Raw genomic sequence first — 17,826 nt, 5'->3', positions numbered from 1 at the left:
AGCGGGCCATGATTCCTGCCTACCCTGTGCAGTGACAGCCATATCCTCTCCTTATTAACCAATCTGCTCTAGAAACCCAGTCCTTGATAAGCCAAGATGGGAACAGAGAGCCTTGTTTACGTGTATGTATTTTTATTATAGTGTAGAGAGATGAGATGATGGAAGTGAAGGGGCAGCCGGGGGATGCCAGATAATACATCAACCCTTTCACTTCTGAGAAAAAAAAAAGATGAATACATTGACTGCTTATTTCAAGGCTCCTGAGCATGGAGAAAACATCTACAAAGTGAAAGAAATGCCATTCACTTAATATCATTCAATAACCTAACTTAAATATATAATTTTTGAAAATTAGTATTCATGTGGATAATGTGAGGGGAAACACCCACTGGAGCAACTGTTTGCATTGCCCTTTAGTCCTATTGCAAATCAGTCTTGTTGGACCCTGCAACAAAGTAGGTCAAGTAATTTTGACCTAGACAATATATAATTTTTGAACACAAAGACACCAAGGATATAGCCACATGTAGAAGGGTTTTCATCAAGGACCAGTTGGTCAATATAAAATACTCATAATATCAAGATTATGTGCTATATGGACAAAAAATGATAAATAAATGGCAGACCATTCGGATAAAGACACAACAACCAAGAGAACCACCGAACGTCTGGTCCAATTATCAGTATGACATAAATTAGTGTACATAAAAAACCTTTATTGAAGTACTGGTTACAGTGACACTACAAACACAATAATGGCCACATTCAATTGCAAACTTTAGACATATAAGTCATAATAAAAGGATCAATTACAAAAAATACATGAAAAAAAATGTCAATGTAAAGTATATAAGGTATATAAACCAGGTACTACCAACGGGAACAAAGAATGGTAATATATAGGAACCAAAACCACCACCAGAGAGTACAAAAGGTGGTGGTATGTAAAGACTGAGGCACCACAAATGTATGCACAAATAATGGTATGCTGTGCCCATTAAATACACCAAAATAGTGCTTTGATAAGGGTAAGTATAGAAATATAGAAATATAAATTATTAAATCGATCAATTACCAGACCAATAATGGTAAACTAATGGGCATCCCATACAATACAATAATCAATGGTAATGTGACACTGCCCAACTACTACCGTACCCATGATAAGTAGTTGCTGATATGTAATACCCTCACAGCAAGGAAAACCTAAAGACCATTGTAAGTAGTGTGGAGGGTTAATCACGGAGGAAGGGCAATACTGATTGACATACCTGATGGAACGATCCTATATCTGAATGCTGGGCAACCACGACGCGCGTTTCGGACGGGGAGTCATTCGTCCTAAAGTTTGCAATTGAATGCTGGCATTCTTGTGTTTGTAGTGTCACTGTAACGAGTACTTCAATAAAGGTTTATTATGTACAGTAATTTATGTCATACTGATAATTGGACCCGACGTTCCGTCGTACTTTTAATATATCATTTTTGAATGCAATAGGACTATGTGAATAATGCGAAGAGAAACACTCACTGGAGCAACAGATTGCATTGCCCATTAGTCCAATTGCAAATCAGTCTTTCTGGACCCTGCAACAAAGTAGGTCATGTAATTTTGACCGAGAATATATACAGTTAGGTCCATATATATTTGGACAGAGACAACATTTTTCTAATTTTAAATAAATATAATAATTTCCGCTGAATTGCTGGATATAGGAGAAGAAATAGAGTTGTTTTAAAATAAATAAAATGAGTTTATTAAGGTAGGAATTAAAATACGTAAATAGCAATAATTAATATATAAAAGTCATTAGGGTTGTATCCAAAAAGGTAGGTTAGATGCGGGGGATAAGATGTAATCCGATTTGATAGTAGGCGGTCAGTATTACCAAAGAGATCATAGGTTTGCAATGACCCCTAGAGGGAGAAAAGAAGTGTGTGAGTTAGGGTGTATCAATGCTCCATTGCAGAGGATAATGAAGAGGAGTATTACCTTTTTGGTGTAGGTACGTTTCCTGATTATTTTCACAGTATAGTATGCAGGTGGCTAAGGTATACAGGCACCTAATATACAGAACGTTCCGTTGGGTGTGAGAAACAGAGAGAAAGATTTTTAGTATTATACAAATTTTATACACATTTTAGTCCAACAATACACCTGATGTGGGAGTTCTGTATTTGATCCTGGGATGGTGCTTGAGGATATAGAGGGATCTTTTTGAAAGTAGAGCAGAACAATTAATTCTCCTACAGAGAGGTAAGGAATGATAAGACTTTAGTCAAGACAGGGGTAGATATTCTAATCAATTGAAGCAACTGTTTTACCTGATGATTATTAAACACTTTCGTGGGATTTGTCTTCCCTGGGTTGATTCAAATATGGGCTAGTTTCCCCAATTGGTCTTAGTTATGAGGTCGTTCCTATTGGTAGGTGGGTGGAAGGACCTGGTATGCTTATCGTCAATCAGAAATAGCAGAGAGGCTGGACCTTTTATACCTGGGGATGATATGTGCCCAATGAATAAACTGTAAGATAAGGGCAGGTTCCCAAAAATAAGTACATTAAACACCTTCAGAGTACACCAGCATGAACCCCCGCGGAGATGAGCGTATGGTTAGTAGTCTTACCTCCTGCGGAATGTGGCGGTATAGATATAATGTAGAGAACAGCAACAAGGAGAGAAACGGAGGTGCACGCTGAAGGTACTGCTGCTACCTCTTCGTTAGATGAATCTTTGTCGTTACCTCGTTGTGTCTCCTCTGGGCCGCTGAGCGATTCTGAGCAGCAGGATGAGAGTGAAGCAGAGTCCCGGCCGGTGACTCTTAGCTTCCGACAGTACAGACTCGTTGGCGTGCAAGCTGTGGTGAGGCGGGCGAGACGAGTAGGACCTGACGTGACGTCACACTCATGCGATGATCATGTGATTGCACAGGCTACGGAGCACTGAGAGAGCCTTGGAGTCAATTGTCCAATTACTTTTGGTCCCTTTAAAAACAGGGTGGCACATGTTAAGGAGCTGAAACTCCTAAACCCTTCATCCAATTTTAATGTGGATACACTCAAATGAAAGCTGAAAGTCTGAACTTCAACTGCATCTGAATTGTTTTATTTAAAATTCATTGTGGTAATGTCTAGAACCAAAATTACAAAAATGTTGTCACTGTCCAAATATATATGGACCTAACTGTATCATATTAGTATCTATGTGGAAAATGCGAGGGGAAACACCCACTGGAGTAACAGTTTGCATTGCCCATTAGTTCTATTGCAAATCAGTCTTATTGGACCTTGAATCAAAGCAGGTCATGTAATTTTGACGTAGACAATATATCATTTTTGAATATTAGTATCTTTGTGGGAAATGCGAGGGGAAACACCCACTGGAGCAACAGTTTGCATTGCCCATTAGTCATACTGCAAATCAGTCTTGTTGAACCCTATAACAAAGTAGGTCATATAATTTTGACCTAGACAGAATTTACTTATGCATGAAGCCGTACAAAGTTTTCACATATTTCTACAATAAAAAAAATACAGAGAAGCTAGAAATGGTTTTTTTTAGAGCATCACTGCTGAAACAATGCGCAGTATGAATAATGTAATACCATGTGCACGGAGAATTTACTGCAGTTGTTTGGCTCTCTAGTACCGATCTGTACAACCTCTATGTGCTGCCGTACAGTCTCTCTTGTGTGCTCCGATTCCCTAGGAGCATTGCTTCTTAGGGATAAAACCTACAATATATACCTCCTCCCATATTTCATGTGATTTTTGTTTTCAGTTGGACTCATGCAAAATCTTTACCTCTGTTCAAAGATATCCACAGAGATTACATCCCATCGACCAATCTCTATAGCCTTAGACAGCTCTGACCAGGCATGATATGGTGTATGGTGGGCACAGCTTACAGAGAGTCAGTAAGATCAACCCTCCATTGTAGGGATAAGAAGACCCGTGGATGTTCAGGCTTGAGCGGACTTTAGTTAAAAGTTTGGTTTGGCTACCAGAACTCTACCCGAACCCCATAGAGGTCAATGGGGAACTGAATGGTCATAGTAAGGGCTAGGGGGCTGCAAAAGTCTCTCTCTCTCCTCAGCATCTGAACTCCCAACACTAAAACGGACTTCTGGGTGAAGCCCGTGCTCAGAGTTCAGCATCGCGGTACGTAACCCAAACTTTACAGTTCGGCTTCGCCCATCTCTACTTCTGAACCATCTATATGGGCATGCAGGCCATATAAAGTGGAATAAAATGATACCTTGATATCTGCCATCCAGAGAAATATACGGCAAAAACATGGCCGCACTCCAGAGAAAAAGCCGTGATCGTTCTTCACCCATGTGTGTGCGCCATTTTGGCTCTTTATACTGTGAGCCTTTATCCAGCTATGAACATTCACAGTGCATAAACAAGTGATATATAGGCAGGAGCATAACTATAATGGGTGCAGGGGTAGCAGTCGCACCCGGGCCCCAGAGCTTAAGGGGCCCAAAAAGTCCCTTTGGCCCATATAAAAAGTCCAATACTATTAAAGACTTGCTATAATTTGAGCTTTTGCATTGGGTTCCATTAGCATCAAGTTACGCTACTGTATATAGGTCATACTCCATAATCAGTGATTGACCAATATAGATCAGAAAAGCATAGTGCATATGTATACAGCACAATAATAATTCATTCATGCATGATAATTTTATAATTAAAAATTGCTCACTCAAACGCTGATGTCAGTAATCACATAGTATGGCGTTCTAGATCCGACCTCACATGTGCTCCAGGCTCTGCTGTGATGTCCGGGCTCCCAGCTACTTCTGCCCTGAGTAATGCGCACCTGAACTCTTCTCTCTACCAAGTTGTGTGGCGCCATATTGGATCAGGGAACTGCCCTTGAAATCTGTGCTCGTCTATTGCAGCCTTGGATGCACGTATCGCCATATTGGAGAAGGGAATGCCCACACTCTGCACCGGCTGTGGAGGCTCGTAAAAGGATCTGAAGATTGCTCTGGGCTGTCAAAGGTAAAACATGGACAAAGCAAGAAGAATTACAGATAGATCTAGTAAATAAAAAAAGATGGTATGGTAATAATATAGGAAACTAATATTGGAACAGGAGTATAGAGGGCCACTAAAAGTTCCAAAAACTGCATGGTGTGAACAGGAACCTATGGAAACTGCAAGTGCAATGATCAGCAATCCAGTATGTTTCTGGTATGAAAAGAACAAGGTGCCATTTATGGAAGAGCAAATCTCCAGTTTGCTCCATAAAGTTTCAATACATAGAATGGGTGAGATATACATGCAACCATCTGGAGATTAAGGCTTGATTCACACATGGGTATTTTTTATCAATATTCCATCAGTATTTCTTCCCGGATCCAATATGGCGCCATACAACTTGGTAGAGAGTAGAGTTCAGGTGCACATTATTCAGGGCATTGAGTAGCTAGGAGCCCGGAAATCTAATGTAGCCTGGAGCACATGTGTGGCCTGCCCTAGGAGGCCATGCTGTGTACGTCAGGCCCACTAATCAGAAGAGGAAACACCGCACTGGGGATGCCTGCAGGAAGGAGAGCTCTGTTCTGAAGTTGCCCCTCGACCAGGGCTTGTTCACATGTCTTGATAATTCCGGTACTGGAAAAAACAGTACCGGATATATAAGTGTTCACGCTGTTCCCAGGTGCTGGAGACAAATCTCATCATTGTCCCCTGCTTGCACTGAGATCAGCGAGAGCAAGGGACAATGTTGACAGTTGTATTCTGCTCCTGCTGACTGAAACAAGTGTAAAATTAAGAATAAAATAAAAAACAACAATATGCCTCACCTGTCCGAAGTTGAAAGAATCCATAGTGTCCTACGTTGTAATCCATCGTGGCGACATTTGCTGCATCGAGTCATTCTCCTTTGCTCTCACCTCAAGACACCCCTCATAGTATTGAGCAAATGTGGCACAGTTGGATTTCAACGTGGGACACTATGGATTCTTTCATCTTTGGACAGGTGAGGTATATTGTTGTTTTTTATTTTTTGAATTTTATACTTGTTGGAGACAGCGGGGGCTGAATACAACTCTCATCATTGTCCCCTGCTGGTAGTAATCTCAGTGCAAGCAGGGGACAATGATGAGACTTGTCTCCAGCACCCGCCACTTAGGAACAGCACAAACTGTACTGCTGATTCCCAGGTGCCCGTATGTCATCTGTGTGTCATCAGTCTGCACGTGTGTTGGACATTTTGCGGCCCGTGTGGCAGGTAAAAAATGGACATGTCAGCGTATTTTGCCTATGAACACATGGTTCATGGAAATACACTGACCTGTGTGCAGACCCATAGATTTGAATGGGTCTACGTGTGAAAACTGTCACCACACGTACTGGACACACTGACATGTGAATGAGGCCTTAGGGGGCAGTCAGAAGGCTGTATAAGTCGGAGCGAGACTGGAACACAGTGCAAGGACTGGCCGGCAGCTCTACCTATCCGAGTGTGACAGCTACATAGAAATATATGAAGCTGTCATGCTCGGGTGGGCAGAGCCACAGGCCAGTCCATGCACCCCGATCTCGCTCTGATTTATACGGCTGTCTGACTGCGCCTTTATTGAAAACGTTGAACCAATTAACATCTGACACATTTGATTGCACTAAAAAAAATCAATAAAATTAATCAGTGAAATTCTATTTAAAGAACCAGCATGTAATAAGTGTAGCCAATTGTCATCATCTTCACCCCCTTGTACCCTTTATTACACATAATGTAATTTATGTTATTCTTTTTTTCTCCTGCAGGACAATAAATAACTAGCAAAGAATTCTATAAATCCTGGAAAAAAAAACGACTACCACTGTGCTTCCGGTCTGAGCAAAACTAAGTGACCCCAAAAGGTGACATATGTGGTCCTTGGAGATACCTCCAAACTGTGCACACAGCAAAACCCAAAGTTCATCCGCTCTCAAAGGAGAAAAACATCTTTACTTGGGGAAAGAAAAGTCAAAATGCGATATTACCCGAGGAAAGAAATATCCTTTTGTTAAGTAAAAAGTCATGAAACGCGCTGTGCTTCTTAGAAGGGAGGTACAGTATGCAGCCATTCATGCCCGCTGTACTGTAAGTAAACGAGGCCCATAATCTGCCATCATGTGCAGCCAGTAATTGGGGCAAAGCATCCAGGCCTGGGATCCGCAGAAGGTCTGGAGACAAAAGCAGAGGATTTATCCAGGAAAACACCCCGTAGCGAGTAGTTCTCTGTGCATTGCATCACTCATGCAGCTGGGACACATTGGTAAATATCTCCATTCATGCCAGTGCCTGCACCAAAGATTAATCTCAGAATGATTGCTCCGCATCAGGAAACCCAATAGAGTATGGGCTATGCCAGCGATACAAGCCTGCTCCATTGTACCCTGTAGACAACGCTAAACCCAAGAGCTAGCAATCTAATGTGCAAACAGGTACAGAATTAAATCCTAGCTAATGCTTCCCGATGCTGGAGAGGCTCATGATCATTAACCTCTAATAACCTAGCAAACAATATAAAGAAATAAAAAATAATTAAATAATAGCAAACAATAAAAAATAAATAAATAAGAAATAATAATAATAAAATAAATAAATTAATAAATATATATATATATATATATATATATATATATATAACGCAGCAGTTTTCAGACATTTCTTCTTCACTGTCACTATTGGGGATCATAATCTAAATCCCTCACCAGTATGTCTCTGGAGTGTGGGAAGAAACCCACTCAAGAATGGGAAAAACATACAGTTATGTATATGTAGTATATATGTTATATATTTTATGTGTATATATATATATATATATATATATATTTTTTTTTTTTGCTTTATATAAAGTATATATATGTATATACTGTATATATTTTATAGGCATGTTTCAATTTCATATATATATATATATATATATATATATATATATATATACATATGAAATGTACACATGTGCTCTTATGTATGTATATGAGCTTCCATATGCTTAGTCACACACGTGTGTATAAAAAAAATTAAAATCAGAGATAATAAAGCATGATCTTGTTGCATTTAAAGTGTATCCATCTTTTTCATTTTTGTTCCATAAATCAATAGTGCATATGAAAATAAGCAACTTTGTAATATATCTTATCAAAGAAATCTGCTTCTTTCTCATCCAAAACTGATCATTAATTTTCAAAATTCAGAATTTTCGGGTAAAATCTGTATTTAGTAAAGACAGATCTTTACATTACTGAGATAGGAGATGACAGTTGGTGCTGATAAGATTCTACGTAGAGAGCAAAAAGGAGAAGGGAGGAGCTGTAGGCAGAGCTTCTCCCTCCTCCGTTTTACATATAAAAACCAATTGTCATCTCCTTTCTCAGTAATGTAAAAATTTTACCCGGGAATTGAGAATTTTGAAAACTAATAAATCAGTCCAGGAGGAAAAAGAAGCAGATTTCTCTGCTAAGATATCTTACAAAGTTGCTTATTTTCATGGTGACTATTGATTTATAAAATAAATATTGAAACAACAGTTACTCTTTAAAGGGTTGGTCCGAAGGCCAAAGTAATTATTCTCCAACATCCCTATCTATTTAGTGCCATAATCGAAACTATTTTCTAATATACTTATATTAAAAATTCCCTCTTCTTGTCTAACTACACCATTTAACTGCTATTCTATTTTTTTGCCCTACTTTCTCATGATGACTCTTCATTTGAGAATCCCAGTGCATGTTGGGATACTCAAATGAAGTGTCATCAGGGGGCACAGGCTGCGGTCACTGCCGCTGCCCCCACTCCCTCCCTGAAATGAAGTGTCATCAGTGACACTCATTTCTGGGCCTGTGCGATGTGAACAATGACAGCGCGCTTTTTGTTGCTGGCTCAAATCAGCCGGCAGCAGGGCAATGTCAGAATACCCAGTGTACAGAGACCAGTATTGTCAATAGTGGGGTCTACGCTGGTCTCTGCACACCAAGTATTCTAACACTGCTACACCCATGCGGATTAGAGCAACCATAGGAAGCCATTTAGTGTACCAATATGTTTTTTCAGCGTGGGAGGAAACAAGAATTAGGAAGCACTTACAAACTCCACCCTAACTGTAACATCTGTCCCTTGTGTTCCTGCTTCAGCCGCTAGATGGCGCCACGACTTTCCTGCAGGTAATGAGAGACAGCATCAGTCCTGTTTAATCCCTGGGACTTTTTGTGCCACTAGATCCGGGAGCTATGGGGTTAATTGTCTGGTTTTTGAGACTGCCTGCTATTTGCCTGCCTGTTGTCTGTGGTCCTAAAACAGCTGAGTGCAGCTCAGAAAAACACAGATAAGAGAGTTACAAACCCCATAAGACTGAATGTACTCACTGATGGATTCTCAGTTAAAGCACCACTCGAGCGGGTTTTTTTTTAGCGCTGGAGTGGTTCTTCAAATCTAAGGTTCCTGCCCATAGACTTATACTTACCAGCCGCTTTCTTCACCTTGTTATCGGTGCCGCTTTGGTTCCGTGTCGCCATCTTCTGACTGCAACTTCTGACTGACCGGAAGTCAGACGTAACTGTCACAAATTTTCAATGCAAGTTTTTGAGAGCAAGAACCAGACTCTCATAGACTTGCCTTGAAAAGTGACCTCTGGTTTGTTGCCGGCAAACATTGGAACGATCCGGCATTTCACAAACTGCTGGACGGGAGTGGCAATGATACAAGGTGAAGATGGTGGCGGATAATTATAAGACTAAGGGCAGGGACCTTATATTAGAAGCATCACTCCAGTGGTAAAATAAAAAAAAACCCTGGAGTGGTGTCTTAAATCATTCTTCAGCTAACAATAAATAGAAGCTATAGAAGACAAACGGTGCAAAAATTTTAATTGCAAAAATGATTTTTAACCCCAAATAAATCCATTTAAAGAAGCACTCCTCCTACCATCAAAGTTTGTATCCCCTTAATATATTGCAATCATCATATTATAAAGCACTTTGTACTTACTATTGCTCATTTTGCCTTTCTACCCAGATAATTCTTCTCTTTGCTGTATGTAGAAGCAGGAAGTCTCTTGTCCCTGCGTTTATCATCCCCCGCTTCAACTCCCTCCTCCCTCTACCAGAGATTTTGTGGTGACGACTCATGCAGGGATAATTGACCTCCTGTTTCTACATAGAGCTTAGAAGGATTCAGCTGGTCAGTTGATGTCATAGACCTAATGGAAAAGAGAAGAATTAACTGGGTAGAAAGGCAAAATGAGCAATTGTAAGTACAAAGTGCTGTATAATATGATGACTGCAATATATTAAGATGATGATAACTTTGATAAGAGGAGGAGGAGAGCTTCTTTAAGTTAAAAAAAATTGCACTCCTTCTCCCTCTTCTGCACAATCAAGACATCATTTTCCCATACAAATGCAATAAAATACCATTTAATTTCTTTCCTGATTGTTTTATGTATTTATTACTGTTTGTTTTTCCTTGTTTATCATTTACGTCTTCTGTATTATTACTCTTTATTGTTGGTGTCATTATTTGGTATTGTGCTTTGCCAGCTCTTTTTAAGAGAAGCATCACCAGCAAGAGTGAAAAAAAAACAAAACAGTCTTTTTCTAATACTCAGCACTAGATCAGTCCCATTTTTATGAATGAGAAGAAGCCATGATTAGCATATCTTAGACAGCCAGTCTAAATCCACTAGCCCAAATAGTCTGCTTGTCTATTGATCTGTGCACAGAGAGGTCTCAACTCTGCACCTTCTCTTAGCTGCAGCCTCTTCTGCATCCTCTGACCTGCCAGCAGTTCTTAAACTCAACACTTTTTACACTCCAACCCCCCCCCATAAAAAAAACCTTCTCCTCCCTCCACACTAGTCAATCCCTCCAAATGAATGCACAATATATGCAAATCTAAATCCCCCCTTTTGGATGTAATGAAAGCAAAACACACATCCCACACACAGTGTTATCCCTCTTGGAGATAGAATTGACTCCCCAGAATTCCATAACTTCCACCCTCCTTCACCCCCTCTCCACAGTCATCATGAGTGCTCCCCTTTTTTTCATTCCTCCTCCATATGCTGCCTTTTTTTTTGCAGCACAATCTGCTTTGCATCAATTCCATTTTTGCATCACTTTATCCATGAAAGCATCTCTCAGATGTGTCATCAGTAAGGGAGATGCAGAGAAAAAGGGGGTTGAGGGTCACCTCTGATGGACACCACTCCTCATCTTCACAAGTCAGGAGAGAGGCTGTGAGACCCCTGCCTCTTGCAATTATTCATGTGATTCTGTTCTCACTGGCCCCCTCTCCTTCCCTCCGTCAGCAGCTTGCTCTCAGCCCTAGCCTTCCCCCCTCCTTCTCTGTCTCTCTCTCTCTCTCTCTCTTTCTCTGTTGCATTCCTTGCCAGAAGCTCCAAGCTTCACTAGGATCTCCTTGCTGGGGCTGGAGTGTACAGGAGGACTTTAGGATGCTGTTGGGTCTCCACAACCTTTCCATGTGACTGGGACCTTACAAAATTCTTCTCTAGGGTGTCATCAGAAGAAACCACCAAGGTAAGGAACCTTCCAACCCAGAAGGGATCTCTTGTCTTGTCTCCTTGTCTATTTGCATCTCTTGCGAGTTGAGGGTTTCTTCAGGATGCCACCTGGGATCTGGTGAAGCTTGGCAGCTAGGAGATGTGTCCACTCCTTGGAGGAACTTATAAGCCAGGTTGGGCTAGGAGGAGCAACTGTTTGTCCACCAAAGCCATTTCCTTAGAGCTACAGTGGAAGCTACTTCCCAGAGAGGAGAGATCTTATGGCTCCTGTTGGGCATTTTGGTTCTTCTGATCATAAATTATGGCTTATTTTTTTATGTCATGTTTTTTTTTTTGTTGAGCACATGGTGGGCTTATTTGGATCTTCTCATCCTTTAAGGAGATGACTTGAGTGGTGTGAGATTTGCAGAAGAAGACATAACGGGGGATATTCTGGAAGTAGAAGAAAAAAAAATCCCTTTAACGATATATTTGGCTCAGTTTTAACCAGCTTTGTGCCAGGAGGCATTCCAGTGCATCTGTCTGATACATGGTACCCAAATAACCCATCCTTTCTTCTGGCACAGGGTTAACAGCAAATAAATCCGTCCTTTCTTCTGGCACAGGGTTAACAGCAATGGCAAAAAAAATAAAAAATTGCTCTTTCCCCTTTGCATCCAAAAAAGAAAAATTCTCCTCTGTGGGATAATAAACTCTGCCAACTGTTCTTACCCTAAGAAATGGTTAAACAGAGTTCTGTATGAGGAACGTGCTTAACTCCTTGTTTGCCAGACAATTTAATTTAATATACGTAGATTTTTTGAGACGATTTTTTGAGACGGGGGTATGGGATTTTCAGCTGCTGCGTGTCGAGGGCCGTTGGTTAACCATTTCACTGCAAGTCGTTGCAGGCCTTGGCGTCTTAAGAGTTAACCATTCGGAAAGGCCAAATAAAAGAGCAATTTTATGATGAGATCCATATGATCTATATATATATATTTTTTTATTACTTTTTTTTTATTATTATTATTTATTTATTTTTTTTTTTTGCATAGTACCCTAAATATTTAACTGAGAAGATACATCCTTGGGGGGGGGGGGGTATCCTTATTAACAAACTCTTTGCAGTAAGGGGAGCCATGACCATTTAATAAGAAGAGAATGGCAGGGAATTCAATGCAGGTAACAGAGAAATGCAAGGGCTAAAAAAAAAGGATCCGTCTACATCTGAAGACCCCCTCAGGGGTTCAGAGTCCTGCGGATTCGGTGTCTGTCCCCCCACCTTTTCCCCCCCATCTGATTGCATTACATACAGTCTAGCACATATCATTAGGAGATTGGCAGACCTGCATTGTGACCATAGTCCCTACTTGCATATGATCAAGGCAGAAACTGTTGTGGAAACTGCATCTTCCATGAAGAATAGAAATTTCTTCTGAATTATTTAATCATGGAACAGTTCAGTGAGAAAGAATAACAGACTGATGAAAGAGATGACCGGTCCTCCCTGCCCCTGGCTGTGGCATATATTCCCCTATAGTCTATAGCCAGATCATCCATAGGCGCCCTACCTCCTCCTATACCTCCTGGTGCTTCCACTTGGTTCCTGTCGATAAAAAGAACCTGGGTATTTAATTAAAGCGAACAAACCTTCAGCCTCTATTATAAAGTGTGTCTAAATCTAATTTTTTTTTTCTTTCCCCGCTGAGCACCTTCAACACAAGTGGATGATTGTCAAGTGTCTTTGAAAGGTCTTTTTTTAAAAATAAAAATGGGTATAAAACTGTTCCAATGTAGGTGGCCCCCAAAGAGTTAAAAAAAAACAAAACTCATTCATCTTCTACATCTACATTTTGTTTGCATGGCTTTGGGATCATGGATAGTCTCTGTTCCATTTTTTTTGATGTTTTGCAGTAGGACCGTCCTGAATGTAGAAGGCGACGCCATAGGCCGCAGCGTTGTACAAACCGTGTAAAATTCTTACACAAATTACGCTCAGAAGTTCAGGCTAATTAAGCGTAGACCGAAGCATTCCTGATTATGCTGCAGGAATTTTTATTAGCAAAAGGAGATTTAATGCTGCAAAGATGCGGAGATACAATGTATCCATTTGTTTACAACTTCAAGGAAACATTCTAATGCCCTTAAAGGGACAGTAACTGTAAAATTTGAAACTTGTGAAACTTTTTTTTGGGGGGGGAACTGGGATAAGGGAGATATTTGGGTTGCAGGAATTTTATAGGAATGGCCTCTCCGCCACAATAGATGACTGAGCTTTTAGGGTTACTGTCCCTTTAAAAAATACAACCAAAGGATTATCATAGACCTTATAAGACCTTACAGAGAGAGATATCTCACCCAGCCTGTGTAATTTCAAGATGGTGATATAGTCTGGAGAGGAAAGGACAGAAAGGCAGCAGCTTTAAGTGGGACCCCGCTGTTAGTGGCAGACTCGGAATCTTCTTCTTTTTAATAAGGGTTTTCTGAATTTATTTCCAACTTCCAGGCCTAAAACACTGTTGGCACATTAAATATGAATCACTCGCTGTACTTTCGTGTTTTTGATCATTTTTTACACAGAAGAATTTAGCAGAAACCACTTAATATGAGACTCTATATAGCGCCGTGACACTAAAGTCTGATTATTTTTCTTAAACTTTAAAAAAAAAAAAATCGAAAAAAAAATCCTAAAAGTAATAGGCTTTGAATCGTCCTCTTTGGCCATGAAAAATACTCAGTTTTTTTTTTTTTTATTATTTGGTTTAAATCAGTATGGCCTCCATTGAGGTGGTACCGTCTAGGCTTTCCTGCCCCCGCAGTACCGCAGATCACCCCCTATATAGCGGTAGATTATTATGTCTTTAAGATAAATATGGCCAATGGCTGCTGCTTCATTTTCCCCAAATTTGCCCCAATTCTTGTTCCACCCCATTGGAGCAAAAAGTAGCCAAATTTAGGAGCTGGTTATATAAGTTGTCATTTATCTATAAAAGTTTATAACTAAACTTTAAAAAAGTATTGTTGGAAAAGGAGCATTTGGTGTAACGTGAAAAGTGGAAAAACTTTAAAAACAAACCCCAAACTTCTTTGTCTCTGGCTGAAGCGAGAGCGTCTGTAGTTAATTACCGGGCTCAGCCAATCAGGGCTCAGTATGGGCTTCCCTACAGAACAATTAGGCTTAGGCCCCTCCACAGTTCCATGGGCCTTATATACAATGTAGCCTGTGTTTATCTGGTACCAGACTTATGGGTAAGGTGAAAGGCCAACGTGCCACAGGGAATATTTTTTCAGCGTTATTTAATAAGTCTGTTCGGGAACAAAAACATTGTGTATTGATGAAGGGACGAGGAATTGTGGATGGGGAGAGGGTATGATTGTGTTCAAATAATGGGAAAAAAATGGCAAAAAGTCCGACTTCTATCGTAGTAAGGCAGCGTATTGCTTTTTTTGGTTAGATTGGTTTTTGTGACTTTTTGGTTTATTAGAGAAGTAAACTTTCTTCTTCTTCATTTCTTAGATCAGCAAAATTTCTAAAATTATTGGGTTGGCGAGACTTCTCCAGGACTTGTATGACTTTAACAAACACTGAGCTGGCACTGAGATGGCCCATAACTTCCATCTATTTATCTATCTATCTAATAAAAGAAATGGATAATAATAATAATAAATAATAATAAATATATAAGAGAAAAAGAGGTCTCACTTCAAACACAGCGAAAATGTGAAAAAAATGGTACACCATTTATTCCATGTGTAACTTTGGCATGGCATCAACTTTTTTAAATTTTTTGTTATGTTTGGAGTGAGATCTATCTATCATCTATCTGTTATTTCAGATCAGTCTGAAACTTTCTCAACTCGCTTGAGAAAGGTGCAGACTGAACCAAAATGTCACCACTTGGCCCAATAAAGTTCTATAAACTATTGCACTTTATTTTGAAGTGCAGCTTTAATTTTTCCCTTTTATTGAAGAGGCTTAGCAACTACCTAGGAGGCCGAGCACCCGGACACTTCACAGGCTGGGGCTGCTTTATTTTTCATCTATCTATCTATCTATCTATCTATCTATCTATCTATCTATCTATCTATCTATCTATCTATCTGTCTGTCTGTCTGTCTGTATGTGCTCACGATGCAGATTTGAAGCAGACATTTCCAGAGTATTTTTGTCTCTCCTTGCCAGAAAAAACACAGCGGTTTTCACATGCGATTTTGACGCAGTTTTTCATGCGGTTTTTACATGCATTTTTTACGCAGTTTTTCATGCGGTTTTTACATGCATTTTTTGCGCAGTTTTTCATGCGGTTTTTACATGCATTTTTTACGCAGTTTTTCATGCGGTTTTTACATGCATTTTTTACGCAGTTTTTCATGCGGTTTTTTACATGCATTTTTGACGCAGTTTTTCATGTGGTTTTTACATGAGTTTTTTTAAGCGTTTTTGAACAAAAATCTGTTATTTACTTTTCTCATTTTTAATTGTTTACCTTCCTCTTTGACTTGTTTCTTATACACAAAATGCCCCTTCTACTATTACCTCTTTGTGTATGTGCATAGGTACATATATATATGTTTGTCTGTGTATGTATATATATATATATATATATATATATATATATATATATATATATATACAGTGTATATACACACATATATAAATAATGTGTGTGTGTATATATATGTTTATATATATACATACACAGACTTATGAATATATATATATATATATATACACAAAGAGGTAATAGTAAGAGGAGTATATATATATATATATATACACAAAGAGGTAATAGTAAGAGGAGAATATATATTAATATATATATATATTTATTAGTCCGATTTTCCAAAAATGTCCCTGTTTTTTTTTTATTTGTTAGAAAAGCGACTTCTAGATCACAATGATAAAATAAAAAAAAGTCCTGAGTAGATGTAGATGGGACTCCTAGGCGTTTTAATCCGGGTTTGGCACTCGGTGACTCGCCGCCGTCGGTGATTTGCTGCGCTCGGGCTTCGTTTCCTGACTGCTCCCATCACAGTGATACCTTCAATGTGCCAGATACAATGTCTTTTTCATCTGGAAATACTTCAGACTGGAGCAGTAAAGACAAAATTCCTGCCAGGCGTATTGTTTTCATGGCTGTCAGAGACCCTGGAAAATGCAGAAGTGACCCCAGATTGTGGGGGGGAGTGTGAGAGGGGAGGGGGAGCGGTTGGGGGTTGGGGGGTTTTACAGCTACAGTATTTCCACATCTGGAAGTGATTCCCCCTCACAGGTCGTCTGGTGTTTTCATTCCTTTTCCATACGCACATCTTTTCACAATCTTCAGACGCTTTCATATGATCCCCCCTCATTCCAAGGCTTAATGAAGGCCTCGTGTTGTTTCTTGCAGAAAATCTACAGACTTGCAGTTTATCGTCGGTGTCGTTGGTCTTACAGAACGGCGCAGAAGCCAAATCTTTACTTCTAGGACACATTGGCGCACTACTACTCCCAAATGCGTCCTGAAAGGGGTATTCCCATCTCCAAGATCTTATCCCAATATGTAGTAGGTTTATAAATAATTCATATTAGTAAATACCTCCAATTAGAAATGTAGTATAGTTCTTCTGATTAGCTATGTCACTTACCCTGTGTGCAGGGCATTGCAGTAACTCAGGTATCCAGGGTTATGACTCATAACCATGGATACCTGACTTACTGCAATGCCCTGCACATGGTTTAAGTGACATGGCTAATCAGAAGAACTATACTACATTTCTAATTGGAGGTATTTACTAATATTAATTATTATTACACCGACCTAATACATATTGGGAGAAGCTCTTGGAGATGGGAAGACCCCTTTAAGATAGGACCTCAATCATTTTCCTGCTACCTGGAGATTTCCATCAAGATTTGAAAACGCTAATCTTATGGGAACCAATCCAAAATCTCCAGCAGGGGGCCCCACTATAATATGGGTCCAGTACCAGGCGCGACATCACCACCTGCCTCCGCTATAGTTATTGTCCTATTACAGCCCTAGTCCCATATCCACAGCTTCAGGCAAAGGTAGAAAGACTTGTTGGCGCCCCCTACCCCTCGGCATCAAACATCAGAGCACATGCCCCAAAGTTCCGACCTCTAACTAGACAACTAAGCCCCTGAATAAAAACGTAATGGGTTCTCTAATATTAGAAGAAAAAAAAACATTCCTGCCTTCTTCCAAAAACAGCGCCACTCCTGTTTACAGTCTGTGACTAGTATTGCAGCCCAGCTCACCTAAAAAGAATTTAAAAAAATGGAGCTGAGCTGCAATACCAAAAGCGGCCTGTGGA

The 17,826-nt window shown here is 39.9% G+C and overlaps 1 protein-coding gene and 1 long non-coding RNA gene across 6 annotated transcripts in view; one reads left to right on the top strand and one right to left on the bottom strand.

Moving 5' to 3' along the window:
• Positions 1 to 2,292: 2,292 nt before the first annotated feature.
• On the bottom strand, positions 2,293 to 12,015 carry LOC141174297 (uncharacterized). The gene is made up of 3 exons (XR_012252841.1): positions 11,199 to 12,015; positions 2,629 to 2,986; positions 2,293 to 2,497 (listed from the first exon to the last, which is right to left on the bottom strand). It is a non-coding gene; the product is annotated as an uncharacterized lncRNA (long non-coding RNA).
• The window catches only part of CDH11 (cadherin 11), a 219,492-nt gene continuing 212,997 nt past the window's right edge, over positions 11,332 to 17,826 (top strand). For 4 of the 5 annotated variants that reach the window (XM_073659155.1, XM_073659157.1, XM_073659156.1 and 1 more), the window contains exon 1: positions 11,332 to 11,545. The gene's annotated coding sequence lies outside the window, so the exon portion shown is untranslated. The remainder of the gene's footprint in view (positions 11,546 to 17,826) is intronic. The other variant, XM_073659154.1, reaches the window with a different exon arrangement.

This window comes from Phyllobates terribilis, unplaced genomic scaffold, assembly GCF_046119375.1.
Source record: "Phyllobates terribilis strain yellow unplaced genomic scaffold, ASM4611937v1 Scaffold_13__5_contigs__length_258822181, whole genome shotgun sequence".
Classification (NCBI taxonomy): domain Eukaryota; kingdom Metazoa; phylum Chordata; class Amphibia; order Anura; family Dendrobatidae; genus Phyllobates; species Phyllobates terribilis.
Note: the sequence above shows the minus strand (reverse complement) of the source record. Positions and strands in the feature narration are given on the sequence as shown.